The 13,354-nt window shown below is 48.6% G+C and overlaps 1 protein-coding gene across 1 annotated transcript in view; it reads left to right on the top strand.

Moving 5' to 3' along the window:
* The window catches only part of RIMBP2 (RIMS binding protein 2), a 339,298-nt gene that overhangs the window by 184,933 nt on the left and 141,011 nt on the right, over positions 1-13,354 (top strand). Inside the window, exon 3 of the mRNA XM_021923155.2 lies at positions 9,882-9,971. The gene's annotated coding sequence lies outside the window, so the exon portion shown is untranslated. The remainder of the gene's footprint in view (positions 1-9,881; positions 9,972-13,354) is intronic.

The raw sequence follows: 13,354 nt of genomic DNA, 5'->3' as shown, positions 1-13,354 counted from the left end.
CTAATAACTGGTGATGTTGAGCTTTTTTGCATATGTTTTTTTTTTTGCCACATAAATGTCTTCTTTTGAGAAGTTTGTGTTCATGTTCTTTGCCCACTTTTTAATGGGTTTGTTTGTTTTTCTTGTAAGTTTGTTTAAGTTCCTTGTAGATTCTGGATATCACACTTGTGTCAAATGGATAGATTGCAAATATTTCCTCCCATTCTGCAGGTTGTCTGTTTGCTCTGACGATAGTTTCTTTTGCTGTGCAGAAGCTGAGAGAAGCCTTATTTAAAAGGTAAATGTAAATGTCATAAACTTGCCTGAGAATCTGCTTCATGTGTTATATTTTTCCACTTGAGCTTGTCTCTAACCTGTGTTAGGAACACAGTTTTTAAATAGCACCATGTGCTTCCCTGCAATTGCATTATTGGCATATGTGCAATGCTGAAATATCAAACAGATCAGGAATAGCATGTATCAGTCATGGTTGAAGCAAGTTTCTGAAAATAGAAGGGAACTGAGAGTTTTGGAGTTGCTCTCTCCAGCCTCCCCCAGAACCGTCCCCTGACACTGGGGAACCAGAAGCAATTGTTTTAGTGCCAGTCCCTTTATTAGCATAATATTTCACATTCAAATTGCCCTTTACGACTTGAAAAGTACATTTTTATAAATCATTTCATTTAAATTGCCAGGAATACTTAGACTAAACAGTTTTCCCCAAATTACATCTGGTCCATGTTAGGATAGGCTTCAAACCCAGGTCCTCTAAGCCCCAGTGGTCCCTCCACACCCTGGGATGACTTAGCTGACTGCCCTGGGCCTTGACCTCAAGGGGTGGGCGGGAGTAGGGCTCAGTGACCATCAGGACCCTGGACAGCAGCAACCACTCACCTTCCACCCTGTGGTTTCCCCTCTCCTTAGTTCAGACTCCCTCTCCAGGCTTCCCACCACTGACTTTTCTTCCCTTCCCTTCCTTCCTTTTACTCTCCCACCCATGCCTTTAGGCTAGAACCACTTATGAAGCCTTTTCAGAAAGAAAAAATATTACCAAGCACACTCCAGTGTTGACTTAGATTATTTTCATTATATGTTATTATAATTGATAATTACATCATTCTTATATGACATTATTCTACCAGACTTGTATATTATAACTAAATAGTCTACGTTTGAGCATAATATGGTTATTTATAATTCATAATGTAATTACATGTGTCCAGAGATAAAACTGGTTATGACATTTTTATGGCTTTTCTAAACCATAAGGCCAAAATGAATTAGCAGATCAAAGAGAAACAACTTCAAGACACCAATAAAATTCAAAACCCAAACTTGCTGTGACTTAATGTGTCATATGATATTTAACTTAAATCACTTTTCCTCTTATAAGTAAAGTTAATGCCTTTGTACAGTTGGCTGGAAGTTGGCTCAATTCCTACCACTGATCTCTTTCAAACTCTTGCAAGATCTTTGATGCCTGAGCCTGTAGAAGTCCTTTGGCTTTCATCGAGCACAAAAGCACCATTGAAGTTAGCTTTCATTGTCTTTCAACATCTCGGGGCAGTCAATACGGCAATTCTTCAGGCCAGCACAGGAGGGCCCATAAACCCAAATGTAGATGTTGACCTTTGGTCCTGAATAGGGCACAAAATTGTTCCTTTATACATTCTTTTAGATTTCATGGAAATAAAAATACCAGGAAATATTTTTGTAGGCTCCCAAGACTGTATCTGCAGTCCCCAGTGCAAGGGAAGATGCCCCAGGCATTCCATAACCCCCCACCCCTGCCAACTGGAGGCACTTCCAAACCTTCCTCTGGGCCTCGGGAAGGCGTGACCCAGGGAAGTGCTGGGCGATGCTCTTCCTAAGGAGAGTCAGAGGCGAATTGGGGCGGGGAGGAGGGGTCTTAAACCTGAGAGTTGCATGGCCTGGGCTTGAGTCCCACCCCTCCAGGTGCTTGGGGGGCTGCTTGCTCAGTTACTTAACCTCCTTGTGCTTGAATGTCTTCCCTTCACAAGCAGGATAGCAAGAATGTCTGCCACATGGCAGTGCTAGGAGGACTGGATGAGATTTCGAAAGGAAGAGGAGGAAAGCAAAGAGCCTATGTTGGTTCTTGGCCCAGTGTAGAAGCCCAGGGGATCAAAGCTGCTGTATCATCCAGCATGAGCTCTTTGGGTCATCTCCCCCAACACGATCTCGTCCCCAAGTGCCCCGTCCTTCTCTCTGCTGCCCTCATGCCTTCCCCTTGTGTCCATCTGCACCTGCCAATGCCCCCATGAACATTACCACTCTCAGCCTTGACTGGGCTTCCTGGAGGGCTGCTGTTCCCCGCAGCCACCCACAACCCACTCGCCTGTGGGAGGAAGGAGTTACTGACTCTGTCACTGCCTCCAGGGCCTTCTTCTCCACCTTCCTTAGTCATCCATGCCCCTAGAAGGCTCAAATCATGACCTTGTCTCTCTGTACCTCTTCTCACCCAGCGCTCTGCAAAAAGCATCTCCTCCCTCTTCCTTTTTATCTCCCACCCACTGACGCTGCCCTCTGCTTATCCCATCACCAGAACCTCTCCTGGAGGTCATGGAGATGTCCGCGATGCTGCTTGGTTTCTGGGCGGTAGCTGACCTGCCGGTCCCCACTCTCAAGACTCTGGCCACTCAGCTTCTAGGACAGCCCAGGGCTGGCTTCCCATTGCTTCTGCCCTGTACTCTACAGGATCAGCTCATGCCCATTTGTGATGCTTAGGCTTCTCCCAGCTGTCTCCTGCTCCTTAATCTTGCTGAGAGCTCCTCCCCTCCCATGACTCAAAGTGGCATCAGTATCAGTGCAGTTCACATCTGGGTCTGGGTCAGGCTCTCCTTCCTGAGCTCTGGGCCATGTGGGGGAACTGTCCCCTAAGCATTCCCACCGGGCCTCCTGTGGGGTCTCACACTCACCAAGCACCAGCACAACCAAACATGCCCCATCCCTTAAATCTGCACTTTCTCCCTCCTCCCTGCCTCTGCAGCCCCCAGCCAGATTGTGGTGCTGCCTTCTCTAGTCACCAAGCCATGCTATTTCACCTGCTCTAATAACTCCTGAGCCCGCCTTCGTCTTTCTGCTGCCATAATCTCAGTTCTGGCCACTGGCACGTGTCCCCTAAATGAGTGCAAATTGGTCTCTTTGGCTCCAGCCTGACCCCTCTTCAATCCGTTTAATGTCCAGGACAGTATTTCCCAAGTGCAGATATTATTTTTCTATTATTTCACTTAAGCACCTTTGACAGCTTCTGCATTTCATTCTGAATAAAGTACAAATTCCTCAGTGGGGCTCACGAAGTCCTCGCCACCCAACCCTTCCTGCTTCTCCACACCTGCTACCCCCAGTGCCTGTCCAGCCAGAGCCCAGCTGTCTGCAGCTCTCTGCATGTGGTATGTCCTCTCCGCTGTGGGTCTGTGCATGGGGCTGGTCACTTGTGAGGTGTGTCCGCTGCTCACTGCAGCCTGGCTGGGCTCTGCTTAAGGCCATCGGGAATCCGGCCTGGTTCATGCCTCTGGCACCACAGACAGAGGACAAAAAAGAGCAGAGAAGAAGCCGCTGTACTCTTGGGAGGCTGCATTGCATTCACGTAAGAATTGACTGCATTCATGTGATCAGAAAGACATGACGGGTTAATTACCACGTCCACTCTCTCACTGAGGTGCTTCCCGTGTCCAAATCCTCCCCTACTCAGGAGCAGCGTCCATCTCCAGGGCTGGGAGCACCACCCAGCATCTGGAGGCAACCTCTTTACTTCGAGGCCAGCAGAGCAGAGGCTGTGAGGAAGCGTCTCGCCGGGGCCTGTCCGGCCAGCGGATTGGATGTTCTTGGTTTTGAATCCTGTAGCGTGGATGCCAGATCCTGAGAGCCGGAGGCCTTGCTGTGCCCTTTCATGCCTTTGTTATGTGTTTGTGCTGGGTAGACCCTCTTCCCCACCTCTGAGACCAGACCTGTATAAGGAGATACTGAGAATTCCTCTCGCCTCTCCCCATAGCAACCGGCATTCCTGACATCCCAACTCAGAACGCCCTGCGCTGTCTGCTGTACCCACAAGACTGGGGGCAGGGGCTGCTTCTCACCCACTTGTTCCGGGGCCCCTGCTGAGCCCGGTACTGGCACATACACACTCAGTGGTGGTGGTGGTGGAGGGATTATTGAAATGAATAAAATTGACAAGTTATGGAAAGAACATGCTTTTTCCTTCCTCTTGTCAGTTTCTCCCCCAGAGAAGTGGCCACCTTGGCCATTGGAATGGGGATTTAACTGGAGCTCCTGATGGGGAACGGAATGTCTTTGGAAGACCCAGTTTCTTTCTTGATGAGCCCTTGAGCTGCCTCGGGAGACTCCGGGAAGCCTTCTGTCCATGTCTCGCTGCTTTAGCAGGGGCCATACACTAGCTCAGGCTGCCATAGCTGGATCCCACAGACCGGGCAGCTTAAATGACAGAGCTCTCCTTTCTCACAGTCCTGGAGGCTGGAAGCCTAAGCCCAAGGTGCTGGCTGATTCGGTTCCTGGTGCGAGCCACTTCTTGACTTGCAGATGGCTGTTTTCCCACTGTGTCCTCACATGGCCAGGTGGTGGGTGGGGGACAGAGAGAGATGGAGGCAGAGAGACGCCGCTGCACACAGAGAAATAGAGACAGAGAGGCAGAGAAACAGAGACTCAGAGAAACATGGAGGCAGAGAGCGAGGCAGAGTGAGACTGGGAGAGACAGAAGGAGAAGCAGAGAAACAGAGACGTGGAGACAGAGCCAGGAAAACGAACAGAGACAGACATAGAGACAGACAGTGGCAGAGGCAGAAGGAAAAACTGAAACAGAGGCAGAATGAGACAGACAGAGAGAGGGAAAGCAAGGCAGGGAGAGAGACCAAGATCGCTCTCCTCTTAGAAAGCCCGGACCCTATTGGATTAGCATCTCATGACCTCATGTAACCTTCCTTACCTCCTAAGAGACCCATCTCTAAATATAGTCACCCTGGGGCTAGGGCTTCACAGTACAAATTTGGGGAGATGCAGTTCAGTCCACAGCAGAAAGGGAGGCAGCCTCAGGCACTGTGGGCCATCCTACTTGGAAACCCATCTCCTCCTCCTCTCCCTGCACACAGGAAGTCCACACCCCCCTGGGGCTCCCTGCACCTCCCCTCATACCACCTGCTCTTGGACTCTGCACAAGTCCAGCTGCTTTTATGCAGCGCCCCACCTTTAAGTCGAATTCCGCCGTGGATGTGTTTGTTTTGGGAGGGAGTCTGTGGTGTGTGTTTTGAATTAGTAGCCACCATATCCAAACAGGGATGTTTTGGATGGAAACCCAGCGTCCCAGCTCCTAAAGACAGACAGCTGTCAGGGCCGGTTCCCGTCCCCACGTGGCACCCGCCGGAGGGACAGGGTTGCAGCCGCCCTCTAAGAGTGGGGCCTGGGCCAGCCGGTTGCGGCGACCTCTAGAACGCCTGGCCCTGTCCTGGTGTGTGTGTTACACGCCTCTCCCTGTGGGCAGTGGCGTTTGAAAGACTTGCCTTGGCCCTTTTCCCTCCTGCCTCATCCTTATTAGAATTCACTTTTTGCCCATGATTTTGCAACACAGCAGCTAGAAAATCAAATAAGGCCGTTCCTATTTAATGTGTTGGTGGATATTAATGGATTAAAAGATCTCCTTAACTGCCAGTTGTGTAGCTGCCCTGGGAGGGGGATTTCAGGGACACGTGGACCTAGGAGTCCTCAAATCCAACCCCAGAATGCTCTGGTGGGTGTGTAAGTGGAAGTAAGGAAGAACCCCTCCTGTCTGTGGCTGCAGACAATTAACTTCCACAAACTGTGTGTTTTGATTCTTACAGGGTAGGCCCTGTCTCATGAGGGCATCCACTGGCTGGGAAACCCTCTTTTGTGTGGCTTTAACCTCAAAGCATTAGAGACTGAAATGAATCCCGTTGCAATGCTTACGTGTCCTTCCCCGAAAATAAAGCCAACGCATTTCTGAAGAAGCAAAAAGATATCTGGAAGCTGGGTTTTCTCTTTTCACGATTGTTATTTCAGGTCACGAAGCTGAGACGGGGGTGGTTCCTACAGCTGGAGCTCAGAACGTTCTCCCCGTCAGGGTCCCAGCAGCGTGGGAGTCATGGGCTTCCTGTCACTAGGCGGGGGGCGTAAGTCATCACACTCAACCACTGGCACTCAGAGGTGGTCAGAACTCAACAGCGTCAAAGCCCCACGATGGCAGACCCAGCGAGGGTGTCAGTTACACTGTAGCGTGGGACCGCGCGTGCATTGGTGTGATCTGAGGCAGTGAGGTGCTGGTGCCTCCCTCTAGGCTGTAGAAAACCCTGTTACTCAGACAGAGTGTCAGATTATATTATCCCCCCCACCCCACCCCAACAGTCCTCCTCTTCCTCCGCCTGGGGACTCTCACGGCTGGTGCCACCGGTGCTGGCTGCTGGCGGACTCTCGTTTTCTCGTGTTGCAGTTCCAGGCCCACGTCTTGGAGGCCTGATCTCAAGCGTGCAGCCAGCACGTAGGTGATCTGCATTTTGCTTGGTATTCCTGCAGAATTGCTTCAGTGGTGCTGATTAATTCAGAAAGGCTGGATTAGATTGGGGTAGTGTCCGCCTCCCCGGGTGGACAGCTGTGGTAGTACACAGGGTCAGTTACGAGGCCTTCCAGGTTAAGCCATCTTGCCTTTCAGCGTCTTCACAGGATCAGAAGGGTGAGCCGTAGGCGTTTTCTGAATTCCCCCCCAAGGCCTGCAAACACATGTGTGTCAGGGCGGTATCTGTGCCTGCCACTGCAGGGGACAGTGGGGACCAATGTCAGCTTCCCTGTGGAGCTGCTTGTGGAACCACACGTCCCCATGCCCACCTCTGGGCTTCTTCAGGGTAAACATGGACAACGTGGGATGCTCATAATCTGGCAAATAAAGTCTCATAGTTCAAGGAGGCTCAAGCTGGTACCTTTGCTGTTTTCTTTGTGCCTTTACCTGGCTGTCTTTGTCACTGAATGGGTTTCCTTTACTATCATGGTAGGAAGGGCTTTGGCACTTGGCTAAGTATTTTGTGATTCTTGAAGTGTGAGGTAGGGGGTCCTTAGTTTCAAGACAATGTTGCTTTTCCGTAGCTCTCCCTGTTACTGGCTTTTGTTTTTTTGAGACAGAGTTTCACTCTTGTTGCCCAAGCTGGAGTACAATGGTGCGATCTCCGATCACTGAACCCGCCTCCCGAGTTCAAGTGATTCTCCTGCCTCAGCCTCCTGAGTAGCTGGGATTACACGCATGCACCACCATGCCCAGCTAATTTTTTTTTTTTTGTATTTTTAGTAGAGGCGGGGTTTCACCATGGCCAGGCTGGTCTTGAACTCCTGACCACAGGTGATCCGCCCTTCCAGAGTGCTGGACTGGCTTCTTTAAGGTAGGGTGCATCCAGTATAGTAAGTGATATCTGAAGTGCCTATTCACGCTTGGACCAATTTGGGAAGCTACATTGGAAAAAGATGGAGATGTTTCTCTCCCTTTGCATGGGTTGGTATTTCGTGGACAAGATTTAGATCCTGAGCTTTTTTCCTGAAAAGATTGATCTCATTTCATCAGGTTAAGCAGCTGACCTTGAATCACTAAGATGGAATATAAATAAAATAAATAGATGTAAGCATTTCTATAACCACCAGAAAATGGGGGTGAAAGACCAGCCTTGCTTATCCTCCCTGTGCTCCTTTCCTGCAATTCACTCTTCCTAAATGCAACGCAGAGAGAGGCGGATGGCGTGAACCAGGTGGCTGTTTGGTGGCAGAACGTGCAAGAGGCAGGCAGTCATTGCAATGCCTTCAGGAGGGAAGGGGCCACTTGTTTGAGCCTTGACCCTGTGCAGTAAGATGTACTTAGTGTCCCGTGAGATTGATGTCCGCAAATCCTCCCAACATCTGCTAGGGCTGTAGCTTTTACATCCTTAAGTCACAGAGAGTGCAGGGACGCCAGGCAGCTTGTCCAAGGTCACGTTTAAGAAGAGCTCCAATTTGTATTTAGGCAATTTGACCTCAGAACCCATCATCTAACCCCTATTTCAAATGTCTCCTGTTCTCAAATTCTCTGAGCTATGGCTGCCTTAGTTTACCTTGGGGCATGTCGGCCTCTGAGGTCAGCAGCCAGGTGTTTTGATTAGCACACCCATCCCATTCCCTTAAGACCTCCAGGGATTCCTCCATGTGGGACATGCTGAAGCGTCTGCAGTTCTCTCAAGCAACAAGTGTGGGACTAAATTATGATCTGCTTTACTTGAGAAAGGCAACAGTTAAGTGTTATGCCATCCAGACCGTCTCAGAAGACAGAAGAGAATTGCTCCATTATCAATCACTTTCCCTAAGGTGGGGGGATCATTGATTCCCAGAAAAAAGCACCACTCTTTTACATTTGGGTTCCATCGCTATGTTTTATTGCTGTGAAAATGTAGGTGCCATAGAGTAGCGGAGCTCATTATGACTGTGGCTAAGAGAAAAGGAAGGTTGACTGAAAAACGGAAGCTGAAAGTAGCCAGGAGGAGCCTCTCTTCTCCTGGGAAATGTTGAAACCACGTGATTTCTTGCTGCTTTCTATTGTGTGAATGGAGCCTAGACTCGTAGCACTTGAAATATTGTAACAGAGATGAACAAGATCAGTTCAAGATGTGAGTGTCCCACCAGTATTAATTCATTTAGGGTGTGAACAGAGAGCAAACTCGAACAACTGGGAAAAAGAGAAGTTCTGGGAAAAAGACAAGTTCTCAACCTGACAGCTGGTAGCTGGTGTAGTTCCAGCCGTCTTCCACTGTGAGTCATTGATTATCCTTTCTGCTTCTCTTTCGACCTTTTGGAATGGATGTCATTCCCTCTTTTAGGATTCTCAACTTACTTATTGAAGTCCTTTTCAGGTCGCTTTATTATTTTTACTTCTTCTGGAGTAAATTCATCCTGATTATTAATTTTGTGGGATCTCTTTAGTAGGGTTAGTTTTCTTTATGTGTTCTGGAATTTCTTTTTCAGATTCATCTTGAATGGGAGATTCTTAATCCCATCTCTGTGCTCACTCTCCCTGTCTTACCTATTTGTAGTTACTGTACCGCACCCTAGGTGCTCCCAGTCTTGAATTAGATTTTATTATTGGCAGCTCTGAGTCCCTGTGCCATTGTGATATTAGAGAGTAAGACAAGTCCTAAAAATGAGTCTAAAAATGAGTCATCTCCCTCTTGCCTCTCTAGGTGTATCACCTCATAAAAGCTCTGGCTCTAAGCAGAGGCGATGGATTATTTTCAGCTTTCTTTGGGGGCTTAACTGTTGCCTCGGGTCATGTGATGACCTTAGTTCATGTCTCTTGTCTTACGTGGAATACACTGCATCTTGGATATCCTGAAAAAGCTGGACTCTTAATTCTCCCTGCCTATTTTTGGACTCTGAATCTAGAAGGTTCCAGGAGTTCCACTCACCACATTGTGTTCTAGCCATTTAGTCCTTAGAAAGCTTTATCTTATTTTTGAGTGGCTAAATATTTCTAATCTTTCTCTATCTATTGTTTATTGTGGCTGTATGTTTGGAGCAATGTTCATGGGGAAAGGGATGGGTCAAAGCTTATTAACAACTCCAATTGGTGAGAAGTTCTGTTGCTTTTTTAGGACACAGACACTAAGTGATTACTATATATTATTGTATTGTATTCTAATCATCGTAAAGTATAACCTGATTGCATTTTGCAGAGTTGGAAATTTATGGTTTGGAAAAAAAGAGATGACTCCCAACTCATACACAGCTTATGGACTGCAGAATCAGTGCTCAACCTTGGGTCTCATTTCCAAATCAGAGCTCCTAACCACTGCACTCGACCAAGTCTCGAAACACTGGGGCACCACCTCACATGTCCTTTCCTTTTGTCCTAGGAAAATGAACTGAAGGATGCCACCCAGGGAGAGCATCGCCTGAGATCCCATCATGCAGGCCTTCCCACAAGGGCCCGGCAGCATGACAAGGTAGCTGATACCACCATCCACAGACCATCTGGGGCCCTGGAGGGAGGGGGCTGGGCCAGGGAGGAAAGACTGGGAAAGGGCAGGGAGGAATCACTGAACACCAGTGTGAGGGTGGCCTGAGAGGCTGAGCCAGGTCTCTCTCACTTCTTCACGTGACCAGCATGTGAGGCACCCAATGATGTCTCATCCACTGTCTTCTGGTTATCTCTGCTTGGAAGTCTATTAGGCACCTGTATCTTTAACAACAAGGCAGAACAAACCCATTGGTGTCTACTCTCCCAAACCACTTTCTCCCCAGTGAATGGTATGGCCGCTCCTGATTGCCTGAGCCTCCATGCTGGGGCCTCCTGGGCGCTGATCTTACTTCATCCGAATCTAACTCCCTGCTTGAGTCTGTTTTCTGTTGCTCATAACAGAATACCTGAAACTTGGTACTTTATAAAGAAAAGGAATCTATTTCTTAAGCTATGGAGGCTGAGAACCTAAGGTTGAGAGGCTGCATCTGGTGAGGCCCTTCTTGCTGATGGGGACTCTACAGGGTCCCAAGGTGGTGCAGGGCATCCTGTGGCAAGGGGGCTGAGTGTGCTCACATACCAGCTCAGGGCTCCCTTCCTCTTCTTATTAAGCCGGCAGTTCCACTCCCCTGATAACCCATTGGTCAATTAACACATTAATCCATTAATCCATGAATGGACCCATCCATTCATGAGGGCAGAGTCCTCGTGATCCAGTCACCTCTTAAAGGCCCCACCTCTCAGTACTGCTCTGTTGAGGATTAAGTTTCCCACACATGAAATCTGGGGGATGCATTCAAACCATGGAGCTCACCAACCAGCCCCCTCACCGCCAGACGTGCCCCAGCTCTCCTCCCCTCCTCTCCACTGTGGTCATCTTCTCTTTCCCAGATGCCAAAGCCATTTCCTAACTGGCCTGTCCAGCTCCCTTGTCATCCTATGGTCTTTTCCCTATGGCAACTGGAATAATCTTGTGATGCCCTCTGGATCACGCAATCCTCTGACCCTTCCAATGCCTTCCATAAATAAAACTGAGGCTTCTCCCTGTGGCCACCATCCTGTCCGTCTTGCTACCTCCCGTCCACCTCTGACTTACTTTCGTTCCTTGGATCCCTAAGCTTGTCTCAGTATTTGATGGTTGTCTCTGCTTAGAACACTCTACTCCCTCATCTTCAACAGCTGGGAGCTTCTTGCCTCTCAAGCCTCAGGTTACGTGTCCCTCCTGGTGAGCATTTGTGGCTCTAACATCTACTCTGATGGCCCTCCCTCCATCCCTTTTTTCTCTATGTGACCATACCTGTTTTCATGTTCTTTGTATCTTTTCTTGCTATCTTAGTCTATCACGGGTCTTCACTTATGTGTTTCTCCGTCTCCTATGAGAATGTGGGCTGGTCATTGCAGAGGACTTTCTGTCATATCCATGACTCTCTCCTGTACCTTCACAGGATGCACAGTAGGTGCTCAGCCAACATCTATTGAATGATGGGTGGTTTTAAGCTGTTAATTTTGCAGCTTTGACAATGCATATTTCAAGGAATAACTGAGTTGTAGTGATTAAATATAAAAATTAGAGGTGTCTTGATTTGACACTTGTTTTCTTGCCTTCTCGTTTGGCCATTTTTTTAAAGATGCGCTTTTCAGGAAATTACAAGTGTTGATGAGGATGTGGAGAAACTGGAATCCTGCACATTGTTGCTGGGAACGTAAAATGATGCAACCACTATAGAAAACAGTATGGAAGTCCCTCAAAAAATTAAAAATAAAATTGCATATGATCCACCAATCCCAATCCTGGGGATAAGAATTGAAAAGGGGGCTGGGCGTAGTGGCTCACACCTGTAATCCCAGCACTTTGAAAGGCTGAGGCGGGTGGATCACCTGAGGTCAGAAGTTGGAGACCAGCCTGGCTAACATGGTGAATACCCCATCTCTACTAAAAATACAAAAATTAGCCAGGCGTGGTGGTGCATGCCTGTAATCCCAGCTACTTGGGAGGCTGAGGCAGGAGAATCACTTGAACCTGGGAGGTGGAGGTTGCAGTGAGCCAAGATCATGCCATTGCACTCCAGCCTGGGCAACAGAAGGAAACTCAGTCTCAAAAAAAAAGAAAAAAAAAAAAAAAGAAAAGGAGGGTCTCAAATGATATATGTACATGTTACAAATTTATAGTAGCCAAAAGGTGGAACTAGCCCACATTTCCACTGACGGATGAGTGAATAAACAACACGTGGCATATGTGTACAATGGAATATTACTGACCCTTGAAAGGGAAGGAAACTCTGACACATGCTACTGCGTGGATGAACCTTGGGGACATTTTGCTGCGTGAATAAACCAGTCCCAAAGGGCAAACGCTGTCTGATTCCACTTGTATGAGGTTCCTAGAGTCATCAGAGCCATACAGACAAGGAGTAGAATGGAGGTGCCAGGGGCTGGGTGGAGGGGGATAGGGAGGTGCTGTTTAATGAGGACGGAGCTTCAGTTGGGGAAGAGGATAGAGTTCTGGAGATGGGTGGTGGTGATGGTTGTGGAACAGCGCGAATGTCCTTAATGCCACTGAAGTAGCTACATGTAAGATAGTTAAGATGGTAAATTTGATGTAATGTGTATTTTATCATAATTTTTCTTAAAAAGGTGTGTTTTAGGCCGGGCACGGTGGCTCACGCCTGTAATCCCAGCACTTTGGGAGGCTGAGGTGGGCGGATCACGAGGTCAGGAGATTGAGACCATCCTGGCTAAGACGGTGAAACGCCGTCTCTACTAAAAATACAAAAAATTAGCCTGGCGTGGTGGCGGGCGCCTGTAGTCCCAGCCACTCGGGAGGCTGAGGCAGGAGAATGGCATGAACCTGGGAGGCGGAGCTTGCAGTGAGCCGAGATCGCGCCACTGCACTCCAGCGTGGGCGACAGGGCGAGACTCCATCTCAAAAAAAAAAAAAACAAGGTGTGTTTTAATATATCCTGACCCTCCAATTAGTATGCTTCCCCCATTTTTCCACCAGTCCCCACTTTCCAAACCTACACTTTCAGGAAAGGCTCTGATACACTCACTCACACTGAGGTCTGAATGCATCATTAGGCTTAGTGACTTTCTTAGGCCAGGAGTATTTTTCTTCAAATAGGAGGAAAAATATAAAAAAGATGGGGGCGTTTCAGGCCTCCAGTGCAGGCTGACGGCAGGGCTGGTGGGGAGCTGGGCACAGGGAGGTTGGATCCTGGGATGGCTTTCTTCCTACGACTAAAATAGCTGCATGTGTCCACACTCTGCTCCCGAGCTGGGCTCCTGCACCTGGAGAGGCAATGCCAGCTGTGGGGGCACGGGGGTGCTGGAGCTGAGCCCTGCAGGCATTGACCAGGCCAGCAAAGGCCG

The sequence above is a fragment of the Papio anubis genome, chromosome 9 (genome assembly GCF_008728515.1).
Source record: "Papio anubis isolate 15944 chromosome 9, Panubis1.0, whole genome shotgun sequence".
In the NCBI taxonomy this organism is placed as follows: domain Eukaryota; kingdom Metazoa; phylum Chordata; class Mammalia; order Primates; family Cercopithecidae; genus Papio; species Papio anubis.
This window is presented reverse-complemented; position numbering and strand designations above follow the sequence as displayed.